At 42.4% G+C, this 26,521-nt stretch overlaps 1 protein-coding gene across 6 annotated transcripts in view; it reads left to right on the top strand.

The window, feature by feature from the left end:
• The first annotated feature begins 365 nt into the window (after positions 1–365).
• The window catches only part of CDC42EP2 (CDC42 effector protein 2), a 28,335-nt gene continuing 2,179 nt past the window's right edge, over positions 366–26,521 (top strand). The window contains exons 1-3 of one of the 6 annotated variants that reach the window (XM_029611858.1): positions 366–514; positions 8,049–8,229; positions 26,181–26,466. The gene's annotated coding sequence lies outside the window, so the exon portion shown is untranslated. Of the gene's footprint in view, positions 515–2,055; positions 2,092–8,048; positions 8,230–26,180; positions 26,467–26,521 lie in introns of all 6 variants that reach the window. The other 5 variants (XM_029611859.1, XM_029611860.1, XM_029611861.1 and 2 more) reach the window with 5 other exon arrangements.

A 26,521-nucleotide genomic window follows, 5' to 3' on the forward strand; every position in this document is an offset into this window, starting at 1 on the left:
CTGCTGGTCAGACTGATCCAATCATACTTTTACTCCTACTTTTTATTTTTTTTTCCATCATGCATCAGATTTCTCCTGCGCGTTTTCTAAACCTGTCCTCAGGTGCAGATTGCTAGAGTTAAGGTTTTTCCGGCACTTCTCGGTCCGTTTCGCCCAGGCTCCTTCGCCTCCCTTTCACCAGTTCTAGCCGCGCCCTTTTCCCCTCCCTTTTCGCTCGATTATTTAAAAAAAAAAAAAACCCCCACAAAAAACGAAGAGGGTCTCGCGCTGTAGCTCTGTACGTTTAGGAGGGAGGCGGAGGTGTTGGCGAGGCCGCTGATTGGCTGAGCCGTGGGCGAGGCGTGGCAAATGGAGTGAGAGTTGTGGGTGGGGCGGGAGCGCGCTCTCTCTCCGCTGCCTTCGCAGAGGTGCAGTGTCAGGGCTGCGTGGGTGCGGTTGTTGTGCCTGGGGGGAAGCAGGAGCGCAGCAAATATCGAACTCGTCTTCCGTTCCCGGGACGGATTAGTATTGTGAGGTGGGTACGCTCAGCAGCCTGCACTTAGGCGGCTGAGTTATCTCTAGCAGCAGCAGCGGCGTGGGATTGGGGGAGCGGTGTACGTTTTTGTAGGCTGTCAAAGCTTGTATCGGAGTGGGAAAGGGAAGGGTTACTGAATTGCCCTAATTCTGCAGACACCACCCCCCCCCCTTGCCACCTGTGCCAAGCTCTAGGGTGCCCCTACAGCAGCCGCCGCTGCTGCTCTGGTTTAGGTTGTTACAGCCTGCAGTACTTCCAAATATGTGCCCTACCCAGCCTTCTGGCGGCTCCGGGCAAACTTTTAGGATCGGTTCCTCCTGTGCCCAATGGTTCCTTTTGGGTCATCTTTCTCCTGCATTTTGTAACCATCCCCATTTGGCCTTTTTCCGAGCTCCCTTTTCACCTATCCGTCATAGTCCTCTTGCTGCACCCCCCCCCCCCCCCCCCAAAAAAAATCCCCTTTCCAGCTTCTTCCCTTAACATTAAGAGATTATAAACGCAATCGAACAGGTACTATATGGTCAAGCCGCAGGATAAACAACAAGGGGCTTGGAGAAACTCATGAAAAATGATTAAAACTAAAAAAAAAAAAAAAAAAAAAAAAAAGCTATGGTCATAGAGACCAACACTTAAGATTTAAAAGCAGCTCAAGAAAAAGGTGGGTTTTCAAGCTGGATTTAAATATGGCCAGGGAGGAAGTCCTTCATGAAGTTTGTTCCAGGTATAGTAGTAAGGTGGAAAGCCTGGAAATGGGGTTGGCAGCAGAGAAGCGCTTGACCAATAAACAGGACAGGAGGAGGGGTGTAATAGGAGAGAGATTGAGCTGACGAGTAAACAGTAGGATGTGAACAGGAGAAGCTTGAATCGTATGCAGAAGCAGACGGGGAGCCAGTGTACTGATTGGAAAAGAGGGGTTACATGGTCATAGTAATGCTAAAGGAATATGTCATGCAGTTGAATTTTAAATAAACTGTAATGAAGAGATATGGTTCACTGAGAGAGGTGAGCAGCGGGTTACAGTAGTCTGGGAGATGAGAGCATGGGTAAGGGTCTTGGTAGGCTGTTCAGAAAAGAACTTGCCCACCTGGTCTTACCCACTGATCCAGAGACAGGTGTGGCACACTGCTGTGGAAGAAATGTGCCCTGCGGGGGATGGGTCCTTTCAGGTGGTGTTCTGCTGGGGGATTGGCTGGCCCTAGTACGTTTTATCCCATTTATCTCTTAACATTGTAGAGAGAGAAACACTGGGGTAGATATTGAAAAGTCATTTAGACAGATAACTCACAAGTGGACGCTGGGATCGTGTAGCACAGCAAGCCTGGCAGGACAAGAGGGGCAAATTTAAAGGTAACCAGGAAGGTGCCTGGCTGGGAGGGGGGTGTGTGGATGTTTGGGGGGAGGGCAAAAGGGCGGTGCTCATCTTTTAGAAATTTACATTGGTTTTTTTTAAGATTGGGACACATTGTTGTGGTGAGTGGGGTGGAGATGTGGTGGAGGGTGAGGCCCACAACTTGGTGCTTTTTTTTTAAATTTTTTTAAAGGTGTGCGACTTACCTGGATTTCTCTGAAGATATCGGGTAAGTAGTTAGTTATCCGGCCACATGAGGCTGGATAACTTTAGGTCTAACAGGCCATGTTCAACTAATGACTGGTTAGAGTTAGTTATCCAGCTATATGTAGCCATATAACTTTAAACAAATATATTCAATGGGATGCTAGGAGAATAGAAGTGGAGGAGGATCCCTAGGGGATACACTGATAATAAAATGAGAGACTTGAGAAGAAAATAGACCGAACAGTCTTGAAATCCATGAGGACAGATTGCCAAGGAGTAGCTGGTGATGAACATTGTCACAAGCAGCAAATAGTTCAAGGATGATGAGATTCGAGGAGATCCTTCTGCCTGTAACAGATGTTCCCTGGAGACAGAAGTTTACTAGTTACACAATCCTTCCCTCCTCCTTGTACTCTTTCCTCTTAATCTAACCTGTTCTGTAGGACTGAGGCGAGCAGTAGGTACTACTGTGCATTGGCCTTTCTAGAAAGCACTGGAAGAATCATTGTTTTGGTACTGAATGCAGACATATTTGTGTGACTGGTAAACTAGGTAAGCAACTTTGCTTTGTGATTGCCCACCTCTTCAGTTGCCTTACTAAATAATGTCCTTCCATCTTCCTCTGTCCCTACTGTGCAGAATGATTTCACTGTCCTTGTCCCCCTTCCTTGAGAGAGCAAAGAAAAGTATGTAGATACTTTATTTGACACCTCTTAAGCTGAGTTTGGGGAGCTTAAATGAGCCAGCAACTTGTTTTTTTTTGGGGGGGGGGGGGGAGGTGGGGACGGAGTGGAGTTGCATTGGAACAAGGGGTTAATGAGGAAACATCATATTGTCCTCATCAATGGTGTATGTGCCATGACAATTTTTACCCTTCCCCTTAATATCATCATTGGATCATCTGAGTGGAAAAAAGCGTGTATATGTGCTTGCTACAAATATTTCAGTCCTCTTTCTACAGCTGCTGAGGGTTCACAGATTCCCCATGTAAAGTTATGGTTACTCCTTTGTTTCCATAGTGAAACTATATTGGGGGGGGGGAATGATTTATTGGTGCTTCAAGGGATGGGATTGTTACATAGGTCTGACACCTCTGGAATTTAAAAAAATTAAAGCTTATTTCCAATAGGATACAGTTGTGACCAATAATTTATGAAGGGTTTATTGTCATGTTCAATGTAGATTTTCCATCTAATGCTTTGTCCAAGGACACCCCAAAGGCAAGAAACAGAGGTTTGATGCAACTATTTTTCACTTCTGGCTTCCAACTGCTGTTTTATCTCACTTCATCCTTCCATACTCAGGATTTCGAAACCCTGTGCGCTAGCCAGATTTCCCAGCTGGGAGCCATCAACTGGCAAGTCCATATTCGGATTCATCTGACTAGATAAGCTTGAGGGGGAAGATGAGAAATGGAAAAATGTCTCAAACTTTTTTTTTTTTTTTTTTAATTAAACTCAGAGTATAGCATGCTGCTTTATGCAATGTGTAGTAGCTTTTCAGCTACTAGTCTTCTGCAAAAAAACAAAACTGGTACTAATGTGCGGTTGAGTTTGACTTTTTTTTTTTTTTTTTTGTCGGTGGTTATTTGATTTGAGCTTGGCAGAAGGGGCATCAGCTGTTTTCTGTGTGTGGAGACTAGCTTGAGAAGGATGCTGTATTAAAAAGAAATAGTTTTACTGATAGAGTAGCCAGGAATTTGAACATTCCTCTGGGACTTGCTCACAGGGATGAATTCATTTGGAATATACTCCCCATTCAAAATAATTTTCCTTTGTGAGATGGTGCAACAATATTCCTTGGCAAGTACACTCCCCCTCTCTCACTGCAAACTAGTGTCGCCCTCTCATACTCCTTCCCTGCATCACCCACTCAGCGAAGCAATTATACTTACCATAAACTGTGTTCTCTGTAGACAGAGTGAATTGGCCATGCTAAATCCCTGCCTGCCTCCCTGGAGAGTCTACTACCTAGCTAATCTTACCTGTAAAAGTGACTGAGGGGCTCATGAGGCATTGCCCATGCAGGAGCTCCTGCACATGCTCAGTAGAGCAAAAATTCTATGAGCCAAAATTCTATGAGCCAAGAGAGCGTGGTCAGTTTGCCACTGCTGGATGATGTCACCCCACATGTCATGGCTAACTTATTTTGCAACCTATGGAGAACCCAGTTTACTGTAAATGTTCTGGTTTTTACTTGCTTAGCATTTATTTTTTTTGCATCTTATGCTGGATTTTCTTTTTCTGTTAAGTAAGCTGAATTAGCCATGACATGTGGGTGACAACATCTGCTGGCTCTGAACATACTTGTCTCTCCAAACTAGTAAGGCCTTTAGCTCTACTGAGCATGTGCAGGAGTTTCCCTGTGGGTGTTCTCTTGTGAGCCGCCTCAGTCATTTTTTGTCATGTAGTCTGTACTTACATTTTTTTCTCTAATTTCAACTATTCTTCAAATTTTTGCTGCCTTGACAGCCCCACAATAGCACTTTTAAGTGCTCTCCAAAAATAAAATAAAAAGTGAAAAAATAAAAACGCACTTCTCAAAGAGGCCCTCTGCTATATTTGCTTGGGATTGGAACTTGACCAAAAAAAATTGTTTTATGCTTGCGGTCTGATGTCCCTGTGTGTGCAGTGCTCTAGGGCATACAGTATTGAGTTGCATAAATCCCTTTGGAGTCATAGCAGATCTTCCTCCTCCCACAGTGCAGCATCAACTGCCTTGCCTTTTCAAGTGCCAGAAGAGCAGCTCATCCAGGACACACGTATTACCCCCCCCCCCCCCAGTATATAGGCCGAAGTTGCAGAGTCAGGTTCTGATGCAGGTCTGTCAGGGTAAAAATGTGGCATCAATCTCTGGGGCTGCTAGACCCTGTATCAAAGAAGTCTAGATCATCAAAGAGTGATGCCTCAGTGCCAGTCCCATTGATGTGACCTACATTGGTACGACTTGTCAGTCTGACATGTTCTGTATCAAAGCATTTGAAGCATGTACCATTGATGCAAAATTCATCAAAGCACTTGAGATCTGGAACATCCCATCACTTGATGTATCCATAGAATCGACACAGTGTATCAAGCCACTCTGTGCAGGACTGAATCCAACTGATAGTGCAAAAAGGCCATTCAGTGCATACAGGCTCAACGCGCTTGCATGATGCGACCAAACCAAAACACCGTTCCACCCTGATGCGGTCTGATTTCTCGATTCTTCAGTTGCTCAACACATAGGGTGCTCATTGTGGAGCCGCATAATGCAGCAATGATGCAGCTAGCACTTTTCATCTATTCACCATTGACCCAGTCCAGCCCCTTCAATGCCACCTGACTACCGTTCCTCTCTGCTTAGGTCAAAGTCTACAAAATCATCAAAACATTTGACTCCATCCATAGAGCCAATTCTTATGGCCACTCTACTGACTCAGCAGACTATAAAAATAGTTAAATAAATGTATATACAGCTCACCCTAGATAAGCAAGAGATGGTGTTTGATTACCCATTCCCCCTCCAATCATCAAACCATTTTTCTCACCTTGACAACTGGTGGAGAAGTACCTTCTAGAGGTGCCAGATCAGATCTCCACCATTCTTCAAACTTCAGCAGAACTTTCTGAGGAACTCACCCTAGTCTCAGATGAGGATGTGCTAGCACCTATGGCGGCCTAGAGGTCATACCAGTTGGTGGACCAGGTTACTCCTGAAAACCTTTTTCCTCTGCCCTATCCAAGTACTCTGGCTTTTCACTCCAGCCTGCTCTTGAGAACCTGGTGATTGTAATTCAACCTAATGGCATCCCTATCTCACCTATAAGACCAAATACATCCTCACACCTAATTTTACAGACATCATCATCATTTCACTCTATTGCAGTGGAAAGACTGGGCTGGAAGGTGCCATCTCCACTTCTGTTGGAGGAGCCTCTGGAGTTCCCCTCATCCTCACATTCATCGGTGAATGAATTTGTGCCATTGAGTTCTGATGAAGGCTTTACAGGCATATAATATTGGACCCTCTTCTGGACTTACCAGACCATACTTCATCTCCTGAGGCTCTTTCGTACTTAAAATTCATAGAGAAACTGGCTCGTACTCTAGGCATACAGGTGCACAAAGATAAAGACCTTCAGTCTGATCAACTGGACCTATTACAAATCTTCAATGCCCTCAGAAGCCCATGGCTTTTACCAGTTCACCAGTACCTCAGTGCTGTACTGACTCTGAGGCAAATGCTAATCACAATTTTCTCTCATCACAACAGCAAGAAAACTGATTTATCCACCTTGGATATGGATTTGACAGAATATAAAATGGAATAAATTAAATAAATTAAAAGTTGAGTTCAGCAGTCTCTAGGCTTTGGAGTAGTGTGTCTATCGTGTAACTCATTGGTGGTAGAATCCGCCATGAGAAAAGCAAAAAAGATAAGGATTCATTCCAAATCCCCGCCTGGAAAAGATTAACAATTTCTGAAACAGTTCGGTAAAAAATGTTCCAAGCTACCATGCTCATGGAATGCATTACCATCCACTAATTCTGTAACACCCCTCACCTCTAATCTGAAGGTTCAGATGGTCTCCAGCACCATGCTGCATCTAAGTATTCACCTTTTTCTGGAGCAATGGTGCTGGACCATCAATGATCCTTGGGTCTTCCAAATAGTGCAATCTGGCAACCACTTGAATTTCTCTAGTCTGCCACGTCTGCTGCACTGTTGTCTACTGCAGAAGGATCCTTCCCATCTTCTGCAGCTGTGTATGGAAGTTCAAACCCTGCTTCAACAAACAGGAGTAGAACCACTTCCTGTATCCCAGTATGCGCAGGTTTCTATTCCTCATCCCCAAGAAATCTGAGTCGCAGCCTAGACTGGATCTGAGGCATCTAAGCAAACACCTTCATCAAAAGAAATTAAAGATGAGCTCTCAGCACAGTACTCCTATATCCAGCAGGATGAGTGGATGTGTGTACTGGATCTTAAGGACGCTTTCTTGCACATATCTGTCCACAATTCATGTTGGTGCTACCTTTGATTCAAGATTCTCCCACTACTAATGCAAAGTCCTTCCATTCAGCGACTCAGCGGCACTCAAATAGCATGAATAAGCTTGCAAATGTTGCATACTCTGTGCCACTGTTTTATATCCTATCTGGTCTGCAGATACCAAATCAGGAGCTACACAATTAAAAATGTGTTGCCAGCATGGACGCTAAGATCTTAATATCTAAGCTCAAGAAGGAATAGGGCGATAACTCTCTGGTTTGGTCAGATCTTTGCCCTTTTGGGGAAAGGCCACAATAAGAGCCAGTTTAGCCTCAAGGAGGATTTCCATCAATATAAGATGACCATATCAACACTACATTTGCACACTATCCATGTGGTTCATGTTGTGTATGTCCTCAATCTTTTGCAGGCTCTGAACTTGTTTTTCTTCAACATACTTTTAAATGTTTCACCAAGTATGCATTGTTGCGTGTGATTTCATGTAATATGGTTTCCATGTAAGTTAAAATACATTGAAAGCTCCCCCATCACTACACACCTGTATGATTGAATGTTGGAGTTGCATCAGTTGTGAAAAATCAGGTGCACTGCTAGTTGTACATTGAAAAGCATTTTCACACCAGTTTAAGGGTCTAATATTTTTTAGTTTTGGAGCCGCCATCTTTCAGTATATGTAACTAACAGCATTAATTCATATTCTTAACTCTGTCAGCACTTTCAGGTTGAATAAAGATATTGAGTGGAGTGGGGGTTTTTTTTTCCTGAGTGCTCTATTGGATTGCCATTAGACCAGTAATGTTTTGATTGGTCTGTGCAAAAGAGGGTTGTCTCTTTAAAAACGCCTTGATCGTTCAGTCCGCCATCTTTGCACTTATTGAGATTGAATCTGTTAGAACTGCAGTGAGTGTATTTTGAAATTACCGTACTTCGATCATTTTGGCAGCATACATTTGTTTTACTATTTGATTTTTTTTTTTTTTTCAGAAAATTTCTCTGGATGAAGACGTTGTCATATTGCCGAAACACTGGCAATGTCAGAAGTTGGGAAATTTGTTGGTGTGAATTGGTGCTATGGTTTGAAAATTCTCCCCCTCAATGTAAAAGTCATCTGATATTTTAAGGGATATACAAATACAGCGTTCGTCAAACAAAAGTTAAGTGCTAGGTGAGTTTAAATGCATAGAAGAAATTGACATAGTTGGGCATGGTAGATTGCAAAGGCACTTTATGATACCTTGCTTACACCTCAGTGGTTGCCTTAGTGGTTCAAAATATTGCTGCTTCATTTTTTGGATTTTGCATTGTTAGAAACAATGGGGAGTGTGTTGCTTTCTTTTTGATATTTCCAATGTGGTTTTATATGTGACATAGCACATTTTGGATTTGAAATGGGAAACCCCAGCTTGGGATTTTGTATTTTTTCATGATTACTAAATTGCTCAGCTACCGTACACTGAGCATGAGTGACATCTAATATGGAGAAGGCAGAATTATTTTTACATTATGTCTTACTGTCCTTGTAATGCATTTAAAGGGTAAGTGAAGTGTGAAAGAACATATCATGTCCTGCACATCTGTCATGTAATATGGTGTAGAGTTTTGGAAGGTTGATGTATGTATGCTTTATTTAATCTCCAGCATTAATTCAGGCCTGTCCAGGAAATGGATACTATACCCCTCATGGTGGAATGTCTACAGTGGCTGTCAGGGGCATAATGAAATTTATAAAATGCAGCGAGATGGGGTTTTTGTGTGTGTTTGGTTTTTTGTGGGTGGGGGGGGGGGGGGGGGAAGCAGGTGACATGTTTGTTTCTAGTAGATTGAATTTAATTTTATTCCATGTACATCATTTATTTAAATTACAGAGACAGGTTTGTTTCTAGTAGATTGAATTTAATTTTATTCCATGTACATCATTTATTTAAATTACAGAGAAGGCCAACTACTCATTGCCACTAGAAATATTTGCCTCTTGTAGGCTGTTCTAAAATGGAGTTAGATTGGTGCTGCTCATGCTAAAATACAACAGTTCATAGGTTGCAGAGGTAATGGCTAATTTCTCACAACTTCCACTGTTAACTTCCAAATCAAAGCAATAAGTCTTTACATGCACATGAGAGAGAGGGACATTATTCATTCTGTGCAGCATTTAAACCTCAAAGATCATTCATCATGGAGTCAACATCCTTTTCTTTAAGGGATTGGACTTGTCTGGCTATAGCAACTTAAATCAGCCTTCAACTAGAGGGAGGGAGGGAGGGTTAAGCAAGTAGAACTTCCAGAAAGTGAAAGAATGAAAGTAATATTGAAAAGGAAAAGTAACCCTCTTTATCGTCCACCAGACCAGTACAGACAAGTGGGTTTTCTCTCCTACCAACAGATGAAATGAAAGCTTTACTGGAAACTGCCTACATAAGGAACTGTGCCACCTGCAGCCCCTCTGTATTTCTGTCTCCAGCAGATGGTAGAGGAGCAATCTGCAGTCTGGTGGACATATTGCTCCCAGGGATAGCGAAGTCTTTTGACTACCCTCCAGGTTGAATAGACATGGAGGGAGGGGGCGGGGGTTTGTAGCCTTTATCTCACTTGATGCTATTTGGGGGAGGGTCTGAAAGCCAGTGGTGCTGTCTTCCCCCTCCTCTCTTCTCCATTTCTCCTTCTCCTTGGTATATGGAGGAAAAGTCCCAGACAAGCAAGAGGATTTGAAGCAGGAAAGTACTCTTTGACTTTCTTGTGTGGTGGTTTTTTGGGGGGTTTTTTTGCTCTTTCTTTAAAAAAAAAAAAAAAGGGGGGGGGTGTCAGAAAGTTGGAAGAGAGGAAGCAGTTGTCCGGTGCTGGCCTCTCCCACAGTGTGGAACAGTCAGAGGCTCTAGACTTGCTGCTGCAAGAGAGGGCAAGCAGCAGTGCATTAAGCTCTTTGCAGCCATGCGCCTCAGATGACATGGCCACTAGGGAGCATGGGAAAAAGTGCCTGGCTTGTGGAGGGCTGTGCAGGAGTGCTGCTGCTTTGGGTCTCTGCTGTGCTTGCACCAGGGGAAGGGAAAACCATTCAGGGGCACAGTGCAGGTGTTAAGTGATCATCAGGAAATAGGTTGGCTGCAGATCCTGAGCCTAGCCTTGCCAGGGGAAATCGGCAAGGGTGGGATCGGCTCTCATGTTGGATCTGTTAAGCGCTAAATCAAGCATAAGGTGCTTCTCCACGGACACAAGGATACCATACCAAAGTTTTGGAGAACCCAATATTAATTTTTTTTTTTTTATTGTATATCAATAAGCTCTACAAGTACTCTTGGGAGGAACAGAGGGACAGGACCTCTTCGGCCAGTCACTCAGGAGAAGCTCTACCTTCTGTTTCTCTCTTTACATCGACAGTCTCAATCCCTAAATTGCATGAACCTATGGGAGTATCAAGTTCACAGTATCGTATGTCAAAATGAGATGAATTAAACTTATATTATCCTTACCCTCCTCCCAGATTGGGGCCTACTTGCCTAATGTTCACATCAATCTTCTGTTAGTCCTTTGTCCTGTCAGGTTTTCACCCTCAGGGAGGTTTCCAAGACTCTGGTTTCGCTGGTGCCACTCTAGATGAGACGTTAGCCTGTGAGATTCTGACCTTTTCCTTCTGCTTTTTTGTGACCCCCCCCCCCCCATGACCCTCCATCATATGTTTTTGACAACTCCTGCTGCTGCCAGATGTCTCCTGAAATTTCTCCAAATTAGGATCAATAGGGCATTTAAGGTTCCCATGGCCAGAAATGCAAGCAGGCCGAGGCATCAGAGGATTCTGGGTGAGTCATAGTCTCCATGTTGGTCTCACTCAGGCACACATATCAGATCCTACTCCTGATAGTGGGGAGGAAGGCTGGGAGCCATATTAGAGCCTCTAGTGCTATCTCCCATGGAGGAAAAAGCAGAAATAAACTGAGTAAGAGACTGGTTGGGGCAGCCCTCCTTAGAGGCTCTTTCTCCCAGAGTTTTTGGTCCTAATGCATCAAGCCTTTTTGATTGTGGGATATCTGCTCCTACTTGGGTGACTCGGGCCAAGTGGGAACTGGAGCTGTTAGATTGATCCCTCCTTGGAATTTCAGTTTGATGTTGAAAACTTTGTGTACACTTCCATTTGAGCCCATGAGAGAGCATTCTCAAGGGATCTTACCCTGAAGAGTTTTTTTTCTGGTAACAGTCTGTTTGATATGCAGGGGTCCTATCTTAAAATTTCAGAGGATGGGGTTTTGACTTTCACATTTCCATCCTTTTTGCCAAGGGTGGTTTCTTTATTCCATTTGGATTGAACTGTCAAATTGCCATCCATCAGGAAGTTTCCTTCTCGAGATAGTTCAAAGGATCTGCACGTTCCGAATGAATGTAGGGTACTTTTTTAAGATATTTGAATATAATTAATGATTTCTGGAAACTAAACCATCTTTTTGTAGTGGTCAGCAGTCTCAAGACATGAGAAAAGGCTTCTTTTGCCAGCTGGATTAAGGAGAATATTGCTGCTGCTTATATTTGCAGGGGGGGCTGGTGGTTTCTGAGGGACTTACGACATCTTCCACTAGGGCACAAGAAACCTCTTGGGTGGAATGTCACTTGATGTCAACACAGGACATTTGTAAAGCAGCAACTTGGTTCTTTGTTGCATACCTTCCCCAAACATAAGTTGGATGTACAGGCTAGAGACACAGCTTCATATGGGGTGGGCCTCGTAAGAGCAGGTCTTTAAGTCCCTTTCCGGTTTAAAGGTGCTTTAAGTTGGGTACATCCCATTCACCTGGACGGATCTAGTGAACAGTAAGGAAGGAAAAATTGGGTTTCTTCCCTGCTAACTTTTTTTTCTTGAGGCCTACCAGACCAGTCCAGAGTCCTGCCCAGTTCTGGGACCTGATGTTTTGTTTGTATGTACTATTCAGAATTTTTACAGCTATTGAATGTTTTAGTTTCAGACCCTCTCTCTATTAATGGGGGTCAAAGCTATTTCGGGTTTACCTAAGTTTTTGATCATCCCTGTTCATTCATACGGGGGTAGTTGATGGTTTAGCTTTGATAGAGGAATAAATACTGAGAGGCTGCAGGTGGCACAGTTCTTATGTAGGTTGTTTTCCAACAAAGCTTTCATTCTGTCTCCCATCTGCTGGTAGGGGAGAAAAACCCATTCGTCTGGTCAGGAAGGATTCAAGGAAAGAAAATTAGACTGAAAGAAACCCAAATTTTCCTTGATTTTTTTGCTTATAATGTGAAGTCAAATTAATCAAACATTATTTGTTAGTGCTGCAGCTGGAAGGAGATAAGTTAAGACATGCCTTTGTCCTAGGATGTCAGATCTGAGGAAATTTGCATTCACAGCTGCACTATGTCTTCTCTGGCAGATGTTTGAATATTTTATTTTTGTTGTTTTTTTGCTACGTTTGGCACAAAGTCTTTTTGTTTTGGTTTTTTTGTCTGGATTTGTGAACAGAATGCTTCTAGTCATGCAAAAATCTCCCAAACCAAAAAGTGTGAAATGGATGACTAAATTGTAATGGAGTGACTGTTCCAGTGTTGGTAAAATTCACCTCTAGACATAGCATGTACAAGCTGAGAAAGTGCCCTATTACAGTTGTTATGGCCCCCTCTTCCATCTGTCTGTATGAGACGAGCACCCACCATCTTCAAAGTGTATGTAGTATAAACAGAATTGGTTTCCATATATATATAACAGTCTTAATTTTTCAGTGATTATATAATAACTTGCTGTTATTGAGTGCTTAATGTGGTATTGCAAATAATTAACAACTTGCCTGGTATCCTGTGCAAGTGAGCTCTGTATTTATACCCTTTCTTGCATGAGACATTTGTTATTTTATTTATTTAAAGGCTTTTATATACCGGAGTTCATGTACTAGTACATACCACTTCGGTTTACACAGAACCAATATTGGAAAATTACATCAAACAAGTGGGTATAAAATAACAAGGCTAACTTTGTAGGAACTTAGAACTTGAGGTAAAGAAGAGAACAGGACCAAGTGGTAACAGATCAATGTAAATAGCTAAATAATAAATACAAATTCTTACAATAAATACAAATGCTTACAGATTACAGTCTTCAAAATCTAAGTTTACATCTTCAGAATAATGTTTAAATCTACAAGAACTAACGGTTACATCTTCAAGGTTTGTAGACTTCAAAGCTGAGGTTACATCTGACTTAAAAGGTATTGGTGTAGCATGCTGTAAATTTAACGATTGGGAATATGAGACCAAGAAATACAATTGAGAGTTGCGGCATCGGACGTGATTATGAAATGCGTGAATGAGTCTAGTTCTGGGACGTGGCTCTGATCGAAAACTTTAAGTGAAGGCTTTTGTAAAGAGCCAGGTTTTGAGTTTCTTTTTGAATGTTCGAGTACAGGTTTCAAGACGAATGTCTGTGGGGAGGGCATTCCAATGGAGGGGGCTGGCAGTCGAGAATGCACGTTTCTTGAGTGAGGACTTGGCTGAAGGTACGTGTAAGGTGCCTAAGTAACTGGTTCTGATTGGTCTTGATGATGCATGTGGACGAAGTGGACAGCTTAGATCAAGCGATGTTTGGGAATGGATGGTCTTGTGTGTTATAGTTAGCACTTTGAAAATGATTCTGGATCTGATAGGGAGCCAGTGTAAGTTTTTTTTGTATGGGTGACATGCAGTCAAGCAAGATTTGCAGGCGGGTGATTCTGGGCCATTCTACTGCTAGGTTTCTTAGGGAAACCTTTATAGAAGGGCCACGTAAGCCAGTACTTGGGAAGGCAAGGCTATGTTTCCTAGCGTGTAGACAGATGGACTCAGGACCAATGGGTTAAGCTCTCCTGCCAGCAGATGGAGTTGGAGCAAGTATATATACTCCTGCAGTGACCCCAGCCTGCCAGTATTCTCCAGCAGATGGTGGACGTGCATTCTCCCTATGGTGATTGCTTCAGACTTTGGAAGGAGAATTTTAAATTGACTAAAGAAAAGCGTCGCTCTCCTGCATTGATACCAAGTGGTCCCTCCCCCAGTTGAGAATTCCTGAGGTGATTTCCATGTTCCCTCATATGTGTGCCTGGTGTGGACTTAGTGATTGTACAGCTTAAAGGCAGCGGGTGCAGGAGGCAGAGTGCCTCCCCCCCCCCCCCCCCCCCCCCCCCCCGCAGCCAGAGACAGTCTCTGTACTCAGCTGGTAAGCACAGAGCTCAGGTAAGTTTTCCCCCCCCCCCCCCAAAAAAAAAGGTTTTTACCTTGCGAAATGGAGGCAGTTAGAGGGGTTTTAGGACTTTCTTCGTGCTTGGTGCGCCGTTACGACATTCGTTCCCGCTCCCTTTGAGGTTAGGGGGTCTGGGCAAGTGGGTTGGGCCAGGCCCTGCACTTAGGCTTTTTGCCCGTGTGCCGTGTGGATAGGCCATAATGACATTTCTTCGAGTGCTTCTGTGTGTGCTTTACTGCCCTCTACAGGACATTAGTGTGCGCAGTGCATTTGCTCTGTGCACACATTCAGACAGATACAGTACAGTGTGCTCCGCCGGAGCACACTGTTAACCCGCGTTTCGACGTGCATTTTCGACGCGCTAGCTTTACCCCTTATTCAGTAAGGGGTAATAGTGTGTCAAAAACATGCGGCCAAACCCCCCCCCCCCCCCCCCGAATCTAATAGCGCCCGCAACATGCAAATGCATGTTGATGGCCCTATTATTCCCGCGAGATTCAGTAAGTAAAATGTGCAGCCAAGCCGCACATTTTACTTTCAGAAATTAGTGCCTACCCAAAGGCTGGCGTTAATTTCTGCCGGCACTGGGAAAGTGTACAGAAAAGCAGAAAAAACTGCTTTTCTGTACTCCCTCTGACTTAATATCATAGCAATATTAAGTCGGGAGGTCCCAAAAGTTAAAAAATAATTTAAAATTTAAAAAAAAAAAATTTAAATTGGCTGGCAGCCCGCGGGTCGGAAAACGGATGCTCAATTATGCCGGCGTCCGTTTTCTGAACCTGTGGCTGTCAGCGGGCTCAAGAACAGATACTGGTAAAATTGAGTGTCGGCTGTCAAACTCGCTGACAGCCACTGCTCCTGTCAAGAGGCGCTAGGGACGCGCTAGTGTCCCTAGCGCCTCTTTTTACCGCGAGCCCTCATTTGCAGACTAAATCGCACGCACAGGAGAGTGGCCTGTGCGCATGCCGGGAGAGCGGGCGCTCGCTCGCTCTATCGTGTTTCTTTCTGTATCGGCCTGATTGTGTGCTCAGTTTGGGCACATGTTTTTGCGCACATAAGTTTTTAGCAAAGCAATACGCTCAAGCCTTGGCGCACAAGTTGTATGCATGTTTTGGTGGCACTTTTTAGGTGCCTAAGTTTTGTGCACATAAATCTTTGAGCGTGAACTATTTGGAGACACACTCTCCACCGCTGATGGCACTGGTGAGCAAGAAGTCTAAACACCTTTCTCTCTGTTGCTTGTCATATTCAGCCTACTCCAGCCTGACCTGGCCTCTTAACGTGTCCGTGCTGTTTGGACGCTCAGGGTGAGTTGTCTTCCTCTGACTTCGCTAAGACTGGATTGCCCCATCCTGATAATATTTGCTACAGCCTTGTCTGGAGGGACACCAGACCTTGGTACTCCCTTGACTGCTTCCTCTGCATGTGGTGACAGTTCTGTGGTCCCCGCTCCAGTTCCTTCTGGGTTTGGACTGGATCCGGCTGCTTTTTCTTGGGTGGAGGTTTTTTTTTCAAGGCTTACAAGTCTTTCTTCAGGTGTAGTCCTCCACTTGCCCAATCCTGTCATGTTGGACCCTCAGCCAGTGGCTCCTCCCTCTTCCAGTCCTATGATTAAACGCTGGGGCGCACCTTTGTTCGCTGTAGGTATCCTTTACAGGAGCCCGGATGGCACTGATGAGGCAGATCCTGATTCCCTGGAAGATGGAGAAATTCTTCCGGGACTGGAACCGTATCAGACCATGTTGCAGTTTTCATAGAGATGAACTGCCAGCCCTGATTTCCCAGGCCTTAAAAAAGCTGGGTGTTCTGGTATAGATGCCATGTCTGAGCTGAAGAAGAATCTCATTTTGGTTTCCTTGCGTAAAGCCTCTTGTTCTTTCCCTGTTATGGACACCGTTCAGGAATTGTTTGATCTTGAATGGGATGCCCCAGAGGCAAATTTTAAAGGGAGTTTGACACTGGAAGGCCTGTACCCCCTGGAGCCAGCGGTGAGAGAGTTTGCATTTTCCAAAAGTGGGTGTACTGGTATGTGCCGTCCCTAAGCAGATTCCTCTCTCCATGGAGGGAGGAGTGGCCTTGAAGGATGTGCATGATAGGAAGATTGAGGCTATTCTTAAGCAAGCTTTTGAGGCAATGGCAGTGGCTTTACAGATCTCTTCCTGTTGCTCCCTAGTGGCACGACCTTGACTGCTTCTCTCTCAGGAGGTTGATTCTGGAGGGAATTCAGAGCGGGTATGGAGCCTGCTGCTACCTTTTTAGCAGACGCGGGCTGCGATTTGGTCCTACCTTGGCCAGAGGAGTGGCTTCGATGATAGTGGCCAGGCGTCAACTCTGGTTGTGAAATTGGTCAGCTGACACAGCTTCCAAGCTAATCTTACAAAGATGCCTTTTAAAGGCTTGCTCTTGTTTGGGAGCGAGTTGGAGAAACTGGCCAGTAAGTGGGGTGAATATCTGGTTCTTCGGTTGCCGGAGGATGATAAGTAATTGCTGCGCCCCTTTGGTATGAGGGGTCATCTCTGGGGTTCCAAGCAGTTTCATCTCTACAGAAGGTTAAACTTTGAGAGGACTCGGCCTTTCGGTTGGTTTCAGTCCTTTTGTCCTAGACAGCCGAAGAGAAGAGTGAGCTTGGGTGGTGGTTCTTTCCGAACTTCCCAATGAAGGTTTGCCAACCCACCTTTGGGAACAAAGAGGTAGGGGGATGCCTCTCTCTTTTATCAGAGCTGGGTTGAGATCACATCAGACCAGTGGGTTCTGGAGGTGGTTTGAGAAGGCTATGTGCTGGAATTTCACAGAGTTCCCCTCAAGGTGTTCATGGTGTCTCCTTGCCACTTCCCGCAGAAGCAGGCAGTGGAGTCTATGCTTCAAAGGTTCCTCAGGCTGAGGGCGTTGGCTCTGGTGTCCACGTATCAAAGTATGGGGCGCTATTACATTAATTTTGTTGTGCCGAAGAAGGAGGGTTCCTTTTGTCCCATCCTGGATTTCAAAGGTGTCAACTATTTGAAAGTGACTCGTTTTTGCATGGAAACCTTACACTCTGAAATAATGGCAGTGCAGTTGGAGGAATTTCTGACCTCCCTGGATCTGTCCGAGGCCTATCTTCATATTCTCCAACATTTTCTACGTTTTGCAGTGTTGGGGTGCCATTATCAGTTTTGGGTGCTGCCCTTTGGTCTAGCCACTGCCCCCTGAAAGTTTTCCACAGTTATGGTGGTAGCAGCGGTGGCATTAAGAGAAGGGATCCTGGTGCACCCATAATTGGACGACTGGCTGATTAGAGCCAAGTCTCAGGAAGAGAGCCATCTTGTGATGCACAAGGTGATCTCCTTGTTGTAGGAGCTCAGTTGGGTGGTGAACCTGGCCAAGAGCAGTCTCCTACCATCCCAGTCATTGGAGTATCTGGAGATTCGGTTTGACTCAGGGCAAAGTTTTCCTACCAGAAGTACGGATTCAGAAATTCTCTGGTGTGTCAGTTGTTGAACACTATACACCCAACACTGTGGTCCTATCTACAGGTGCTTGGGTTTATAGCGGCGATTTACGATTTTTACAATTCTATAAAGACTTTTATATAGCTCAGATTCATTGATTCAAGATTGAGATCTTTATTTAGATAGTGTTGATTTATTCAAATTAGCAATCGAACAGCAATTCTTAGAGCAAGAAATACAAACAGTTGATGTATTGCAGCTAATCAAGAATCTTAAAGTAGGTAAAGCTCCAGGCTTAGATGGATTTACTGCTAAGTTTTACAAAATATCTTTGCAATGTCTCTTAACAAGGATGTTTAATTCTCTGAGATAAGGGTTCTTTGGCACTAGCCTCTAACCTTGCAGGCATTTGTTATTGTCAAGCTGCACAGAGATCAGTCTTTATGTGGGTCATATAGGCCAATATCCCTTCTGAATACTGATCTTAAAATTTTGACTAAGGTCCTATCGATAGATTGAACAATTAGTTCATAAGATCCAAGCCAGATTTCTACCTAATAGGATGGCGGCTGATAATGTCCACAAAATTGTGGATATTGTATGGTGGGTGCAAAGAGACTGTAGCAATGGTGCTTTTTCCATTAATACAGAAAAGATTTTTTGTTTTAAGACCTTGGGAAAGATAAATTTTGGTAAATTTTTTACTAATTGGATATGGAAATTATATGACCAACCTTGAGCCTGTGTGAAGGTGAATGGAGGGTACTCTCATCTTTTTACAGTCACAAGGGGTACATTTCAGGGAAGTCCACTCTCTCTCCTTTACTGTTTTCCATATTTCTGGAGCCTTTAGCTACAAGAATCCAGGCAGACAACTCAATTCATGGAGTCGGAGTTAGCAATGTCTCTTATAAATTCAGTATTTGCACATGATATTCTATTTACCTTGATGAATCCAGAATTTTCCTTAGTGGGAGCAGTATCGGAAATCTATCCTTCTAGTAAAGTATCAGAATTCAAGATACATTCAAAATTTCATATTTTTCAAGATTTATCAGTCCAAGAACAGCACCTTCCTCAAATCAAAAATTCCCTTTTAAATTTCATTTATTAAAATTTATTGATCACCTAACACAGAATAGGCCTAGGTGATGAACAAAAAATACATACATAATAAAAACAATAATAAACACACACTTCAGACAAAAATTTTTAGTTTCACAGAAACTGGGGGGAAAAATACTACCAAATAATGGTATCTATGTCCCTAGATCAAGTTATTTATTATTCGTCAGTTGACATTAATGAAAGCTCATAGCAATTACTCTACTCACATTATTCTCATTTTTCTAATAACCATATTCTTACATTCTTTTCACTGAAAACTGAATTACACATACTTCAGGCTGTTACATATTATAAGCACGGCGGAGTAAAAACTCTTTAAATTCTAATTTAAATCTTTTAACATCATCCAAAGACCTCAATTCCACAGGAATGAGATTCCACTGAGTAGACCTGCATAAAAATATCTGGGAATTTATATAGGTAGGAAATTTGGCGATTTATTTGATTAGTTATGCCCCCTGATTACAAAAAAAATCCATATACTGCACAATCTAGAAAAATGAGATAGATTTGGGTTCTCATGGATGGGAAGAATAGCTACGATAAAAATTAACATTTCCTAGACACTTATTTCAAACATTGCTGATTCATGTCCCTACTATTATGTTAAAATTATAGCAGAGAGTATATTTGATTGCATTTGGAAAAGAAGATCCCATAGAGTGGCATGAAAAGTACTGAATCAAAATTGAGTGGTGGATTGGGAGTGGTATGTTGCTTCTCAGTTGCATGCTGCTGTTGACTAGCACAAAGTTCTCAAACAGTAGGTGGATTTAGAGTAGAATAGTTTGTAATCATGCCATTAAAGGCCATAGTTTGGCAACTGAAAAGAACATGGAGGTTGTTGGGACTCATCCCTCTTACTTTGAAACTTTGGGCTCAATGGCGTACCAGTCTTCTGGGCTAGAGAGACTACTTTTATAGGTAAGCTTTATATCATAATAAGGAATTTGGACCAGGTACAGAGCTGAAGTACTGTGTGAACAGGGTTTTATCTTATTGAACATCTTTGGGATGATAGATGTGAAGGGGATTTGAGGTTATATGTGATCAGTTATTACCAGAGGCCAAAATTTTTTTTGTACACAGATCAGTCACTTTTTTTATGGACAATTACGATCAGTTATTTGTCAAAGGGCAATACCCTGTTTGAAGGTTTTTGTACCTCTGCTGTTACTATAAATGGGGTTATTTCAAAGATTTACAATCTATTGAATAAGGAGCTGCTTTCAACTCCAGCACATCTCATGGCTTGTGAAAAAAATGTAGGTGACGCTCTTTCTGAAGAGGAGTGGGGATCTTTGTGGCATACTAGCAAGAGTTCCATATCAATAACTTTACTTGAAAATGGACGTAAATTTTTACTACAGTGGTATTTGATGCAAAAAAAAAACCCTGCATATGGCGCTTCCCTCCTTGGATGATAGGTGTTGGAGAGGTTGTTGAATGGTGGGATCCTTTTACCACATATGGTGGACTTGTCCTATTATAATTGGGTATTGGACATTGTTTAATGGAACAAAGTCAGCATGGCTTTACCCAAGGCAAGTCTTGCCTCACAAATCTGCTTCACTTTTTTGAAGGAGTTAATAAAAATGTGGATAAAGGTGAACCGGTAGATGTAGTGTACTTAGATTTTCGAAAGGCATTTGACAAAGTTCTCCGAGAGGCTTCTAGGAAAAGTAAAAAGTCATGGGATAGGTGGCGATGTCCTTTTGTGGATTACAAACTGGCTAAAAGACAGGAAACAGAGAGTAGGATTAGATGGACAATTTTCTCAGAGGAAGGGAATGGGCAGTGGAATGCCTCAGGGATCTGTATTGGGACCCTAACTTTTCAATATATTTATAAATGATCTGGAAAGAAATATGACGAGTGAGGTAATCAAATTTGCAGATGATACAAAATTGTTCAGAGCAGTTAAATCACAAGCAGATTGTGATAAATTGCAGGAAGACCTTGTGAGACTGGAAAATTGGGCATCGAAATGGCAGATGAAATGTAATGTGGATAAGTGCAAGGTGATGCATAGAGGGAAAAATAACCCATGCTATAGTTACACAATGTTAAGTTCCATATTAGGTGCTACCACCCAAGAAAGAGATCTAGGAGTCATAGTGGATAACAAATTGAAATCGTCGGTTCAGTGTGATGCAGCAGTCAAAAAAGCAAACAATGTTGGGAATTATTAGAAAGGGAATGGTGAATAAAACGGAAAATGTCATAATGCCTCTGTATCGCTCCATGGTGAGACCACATCTTGAATACTGTGTACAATTCTGGTCGCCGCATCTCAAAAAAGATATCATTGCGATGGAGAAGGTACAGAGAAGGGTGACCAAAATGATAAGGGGATTGGAACAGCTCCCCTATGAGGAAAGACTAAAGAGGTTAGGACTTTTCAGCTTGGAGAAGACTGCTGAGGGGAGATATGATAGAGGTGTTTAAAATCATGAGGTCTAGAACAGGTAGATGTGAATCGGTTATTTACTCTTTCAGATAATAGACTAGGGAGCACTCCATGAAGTTAGCATGTGGCACATTTAAAACTAATCGGAGAAAGTTCTTTTTCACTCAACGCACAATTAAACTCTAGAATTTGTTGCGAGAGGATATGGTTAGTGCAGTTAGTATAGCTGTGTTTAAAAAAGGATTGGATAAGGTCTTGGAGGAGAAGTCCATTACCTGCTATTAAGTTGACAGCCACTGCTATTACTAGCAACAGTAACATGGAATAGACTTAGTTTTTGGGTACTTTCCAGGTTCTTATGGCCTGGATTGGCCACTGTTGGAAACAGGATGCTGGGCTTGATGGACCCTTGGTCTGACCCAGTATGGCATGTTCACATGTATATGTGCTCATAAACGACATTTTGGGTATAACATCGGTCCCTTTACCTAGCATGCTTTATTAAATATTCCAACTTTGCAAGCTGATCAGTATCTTGCAGCCAGATGTGAGCTAGCGTATGATTGGAAAAACCCAGGTGGTCCTCCAGTGTCAGCGATTCTGGAGCGTTTAGATCATATTTACCATTTAAATAAGATTACTGCTTATAAAAGGCATAATATTTCCAAGTTTGAGAAGATATGAGATCCTTATATACACTGGAAAACACTGCAAACACCACAATGTGATTGGTTAGATATTACCTGTTAGGATGTGAGTTGTGGTGGTTGATTGTGCTGTTTGGAGATTTTGTTCTCATTGCATTTGTTCTTTTGCAGATTTTTATGCTTACCTCCTTGCCTGGTATGACTTATACTCATACTGATTTGTATTGGCTGCTATTGTGGAGGGTAGGTGTGGGTGGGGGAGTTTGATGGTGAGTAAATGGAAAAATTTGTCTAGTGTTATGCTGTATTTGTAATGCCTTGTGTTTTGGCTGGCTTATTTTCTTTGTAACACAAAATTAAAATTGAAAAAAAAATTGTTCCCAAGGAAGGAAAGTTCCTCCTGTTCAAATCCATATTTTTCCAACTTGCCATACAGACCATGCATGTGTAGTCTTTACATGTGACCAGTGTTTTTGGAGATTTGGAAAATAAATTAGAATATCATTCAAGTACACTATTATGGAGGTATAGAGCAGGTTCCGAAATACTTCATTAATGAAGTTTTGGAAGACCTTGGGGGCATTTCACAAGCCAAAGAATATCACTGAATATTTGTAGTGGCCATCCAGGGTATTGAAGGCAGTCTTCCACTCACAGTCATCACTTATGAGGTTATTTGCCCCCTACAGTTCTAGCTTGGTAAATATTGAAGCCCCTTAGAATCAGTCAGATAATGTCAATAACAGCGTGAGGGGGTACCAGTTCTTTATGGTGATGGCATTCGGCCTGCTCCTCATAATTGATGCATGGGCATAATGATCCATCCTTCTTGCCTACAAAGAAGAATCCACTGCCAGCCGGGGACGAGGAGGGTCTATTGAAGCTCTATGCAAGATTCTCCTGAATATATTGAGACACAGTCTTGGTTTTGGGGATGGATAGTTTGTATACTCTACCCCAAGGAGGCATATTTCGAGACAATAAGTCTATAGCACTACATAAGGGCAGTGGGGGTGTGTGTAAAGTTTTTTACGGAAGACATCTGAAAATGCTGTGTGGGGCAGCTCAGGAAGTTCTGAGAGGCTAAACTGCAGAGACAGTGATGCAAAATGCAGACATTTCTGGAAGCAGTGAGGGCTCCAGGAGCAGATACCTCCACTCCCCCAGTTGACCACTGGACTATGATGATTTAACGAAGTCAGGCCAAAACTTACTGGGTTGACAGATCTTGGGAGGACGAGAAATGAGACATTCTTGGTGTAGTAAGCCCACTTATGGGGTCAAGAGTTCCGTGGTGTAGCGGATAGCCCCTGGCAGGAATTCCCCATATACTGAAGAAAGACAGATGGGTTTTTCCAAGGGCATAAGGGTGATATGGAACTTCCTGCCAGACCAGTTCTAGACCCTACTGAACTACCATGTTTTGCTCTTCCTCTTATAGGTTTACAGTAATTCCTGTTCTGTTAAGTGACTGTGTAATTCCAGTTCCTAGAAGGTTGAATTCATAGTCGCAGTTGGGCTGGTTCATGTAGTTGATCTCCCAAGGTTAGGAATGATCTTCCCTTGCAAGACCCCTGATTAAGGGGGAAATAGGGAGGAGTTGTGTTGAGCTGATGACAAAGAATATTGGTAGGATGATATCTACATAACTCTCTGTAGGGTGATATTAGCAAACTAGTTCTCTGTAATGAGCTGTTGTAAGGGTATCAGGTGCCTTAGACAAACCTTACAGTTTTGTGCTCCCCCATCCTTGCCACCTCATACACATTTAAAAATTATGTACTTATAATATATTTTACATGAAAAGAATTTTGAAAGTACAGTCTTCTGTAGTAAAACTACCACAACATCTATATTATATTTATATGCACTGCTGTTGTAGCAACCAGAGAGAAATTCCTGCAAAAAAGACGCTCTGAACCTGTATAATTATTAAGCCTATTGCAACGTATGCTGGGTGAGGGCTTGAAACTCAAAGCCATGAGTAAACTGAATTACAATTACAATACACTAAAACTCCCATACCAATGTAGCACTAACTGCCAGCACTTACAGTAACAACCCTACCTATAAAAAGTTAGCAAACATTACATCAATACACACCGCCTATAGGCCAGGCTGTTACAGATCCCCATCCAAAAATTACATGCTGACAGAATACATCACTTCATTTACACATGCAAACAGACCTTCACCAAATGCAGAATAAAGAGACCATAAAGTATAAATAGAAATATGCAGACAAAAACTGAACTGGAAAACACAAGTAGTCATAAATTATACAACAATAAAACATCAAACAAAATCAAAATATAAAACATCAATATTAATAAAACCATACTACTAAAAAAGAATACGTGTTTCAAAACAGTTAATGAACAGAATAACATCCAATAATTAAAACTAATTAGGATTTAAAAGTTCCCTGCTCTCCATACCTGGGACGTTTTTGATTTTCAGATGCACTGAGATTGTTGTAGATTAGCAGGAATGGGTAAGGAGCGTGCCGTCTCTCCCTCTTGTGTGTGTGTGCTCAGTCCTCCCTCATTCTCAAATACATGCTTGCTCACTAATCCTCTGAGACACACACTGACATGTGCTCAGTCTCTTCATGCATACATGCTCTCTCACATGTGCTCACACACTCTTCACATACACATGCCATCTCGCATATATGCCCATGCTCTCTCTTCTCCCTAACCCTTGAAGCCCACTGGGAATGCTCCTGTTTCCTGAGGCCATAGGGCTGTGCTGCTGCTGCTCCTGATCATGCTGATCTGCCTCCTGTCCATTTTCAACATGCCATTGCAAGGGGTGGAGGGCAATGCTCCTCCCCCCTTCTTATTTTAGCCATGTGGGCAGACACAATGATGCCTTCTGCTGTTTCCAGGCCCTGTGCGCCTGCACTAATGCTCCTCCTGCTATTGTAGTTTCTGGGCTCGGTGTACTGGTACTTCTGCTTCTGGGCTCTGCATGCTAATTCTCCTCCTGTTACTTCTGTTTCCTGGCCCTGGGTGCCAATGCTGCTCCTGCAGCTTTTGGTCTCATACATCAACTCTGCAGCTTGTTCCTGTTTGTTTCGATGACGTCCTCTCCTTCCTGGTGGTGGGAAGAAGATGCTGCCGCTCCCAGCACTCTACATGGCTGTCTAGTGCTTCCACTGACCCTGTTTCTGTCTCCATCTGCTGGTGGGGGAGCATTAAACCTGGATGTCTGGTCTGGTCTGGCAGGATTCAAGGAATGGTAATTAGCAGGTAAGACTAAATTTCTCCACTGTAGTGAGGAACATATGCAATCTAGTATTGTGACTTCTGGATGCTGTCTCAGCTGGCTCCATTTCAGCCCTTCATTTGCCAAGCCACTAACATTTTTAATGACTATCTGTGAAAACCTTTAACATTTTTTTTTCTATTAAAACATAATTTAAAATGCAATTAAAAAAAAGACTATAGATCATTTACACAAAATAACATTGTGAATGGAAAATCAGATGGTTCATTTAACATTTGCAATAATCTCAGGCAAACATAATACAATCGGCAATAATACCATGTTCATACCATCTTTATAATAAGAAATTAAGGGGGCAGGTTACTAAACAAATTTCAGAGCGAACAAATCTTAGGCGAAAAAAATGAAAAAAGAAATGATGGCGGCCGAGAGAATGCCTACTTATGCCTTCTGTACTGTTGTAGCCGCTGTTATATGTGAGTCAATAAAAAAAACAAAACAAAATTGGGATGGTCAAAAAAACAAACAAACTAAATTTTGAAATTTTACTACACATTTCCATGGGTAGTGAATGACAAATTTTGAACAGATAGTTAAAGCTTCCATCCTCATATCCATAAACTTTGTCCTTCTCCCCTGTGTCGACAGAGTAATATCTGGGAATAACCATATTTTGTTAGCCATAATATTTTTCAGATCTTTTACGGAAGAACATTCTCATCACATTATTTTTTTTCTGTAACAAAAGCAAAGGTCACAAATAGAACTCCTCTTGTAGTGACTGGATCCTCAATTGATAGTCCTAATAAATCAGAAATATTCAGCTGTGCTTGATCTATAGTCTTTAATCATGTTCATTAAAGAATCTAATTAACACAGTTTGTTGAAGATTGCTCAGGGACCAGCAGTAAGGAGATGGGAATACTGTGCTCTTCATTAAAAAAAAAAAAAGTAAAACCAAATTTAAATTGGTGGGAATCAACTGCATTTTGTCAGCTCGTGATATGCTGCAAGGTGGTGTTGATAAATCTTACCAAGAGTCTAATTTCTGTGTTCTGTTCTCTTCAGATTATGTGGAACAGTGCAAGGAGTGGTTGGCAGAGACTGCGAGCACCATCTCTGTGGAGACTGCTAATAAAAAACAGCTTCACTCCTCTGAAAGTGTTTACTTCTGCTTCAGTTTTGGCCTGCACAGCTCCGTCATTCTTGTGCAACTTGTTTTCAGCTTTTCTTCATTAAGCTGCTAAAACACAGAACTATTTGGAATTTGAAAGTTTCAGCCGACTTCTAGAAAGTATAAATTCCATTTTATGGGCTCATTTTTTTTTTTCTTTCTCCTTGAAATATTAAGGAGGTAATTTTAAAAGGAGTTACACGTGTAAATAAAACATATCGTAGCAATTTTAAAA

Source organism: Rhinatrema bivittatum, chromosome 8 (assembly GCF_901001135.1).
Source record: "Rhinatrema bivittatum chromosome 8, aRhiBiv1.1, whole genome shotgun sequence".
Classification (NCBI taxonomy): Eukaryota; Metazoa; Chordata; class Amphibia; order Gymnophiona; family Rhinatrematidae; genus Rhinatrema; species Rhinatrema bivittatum.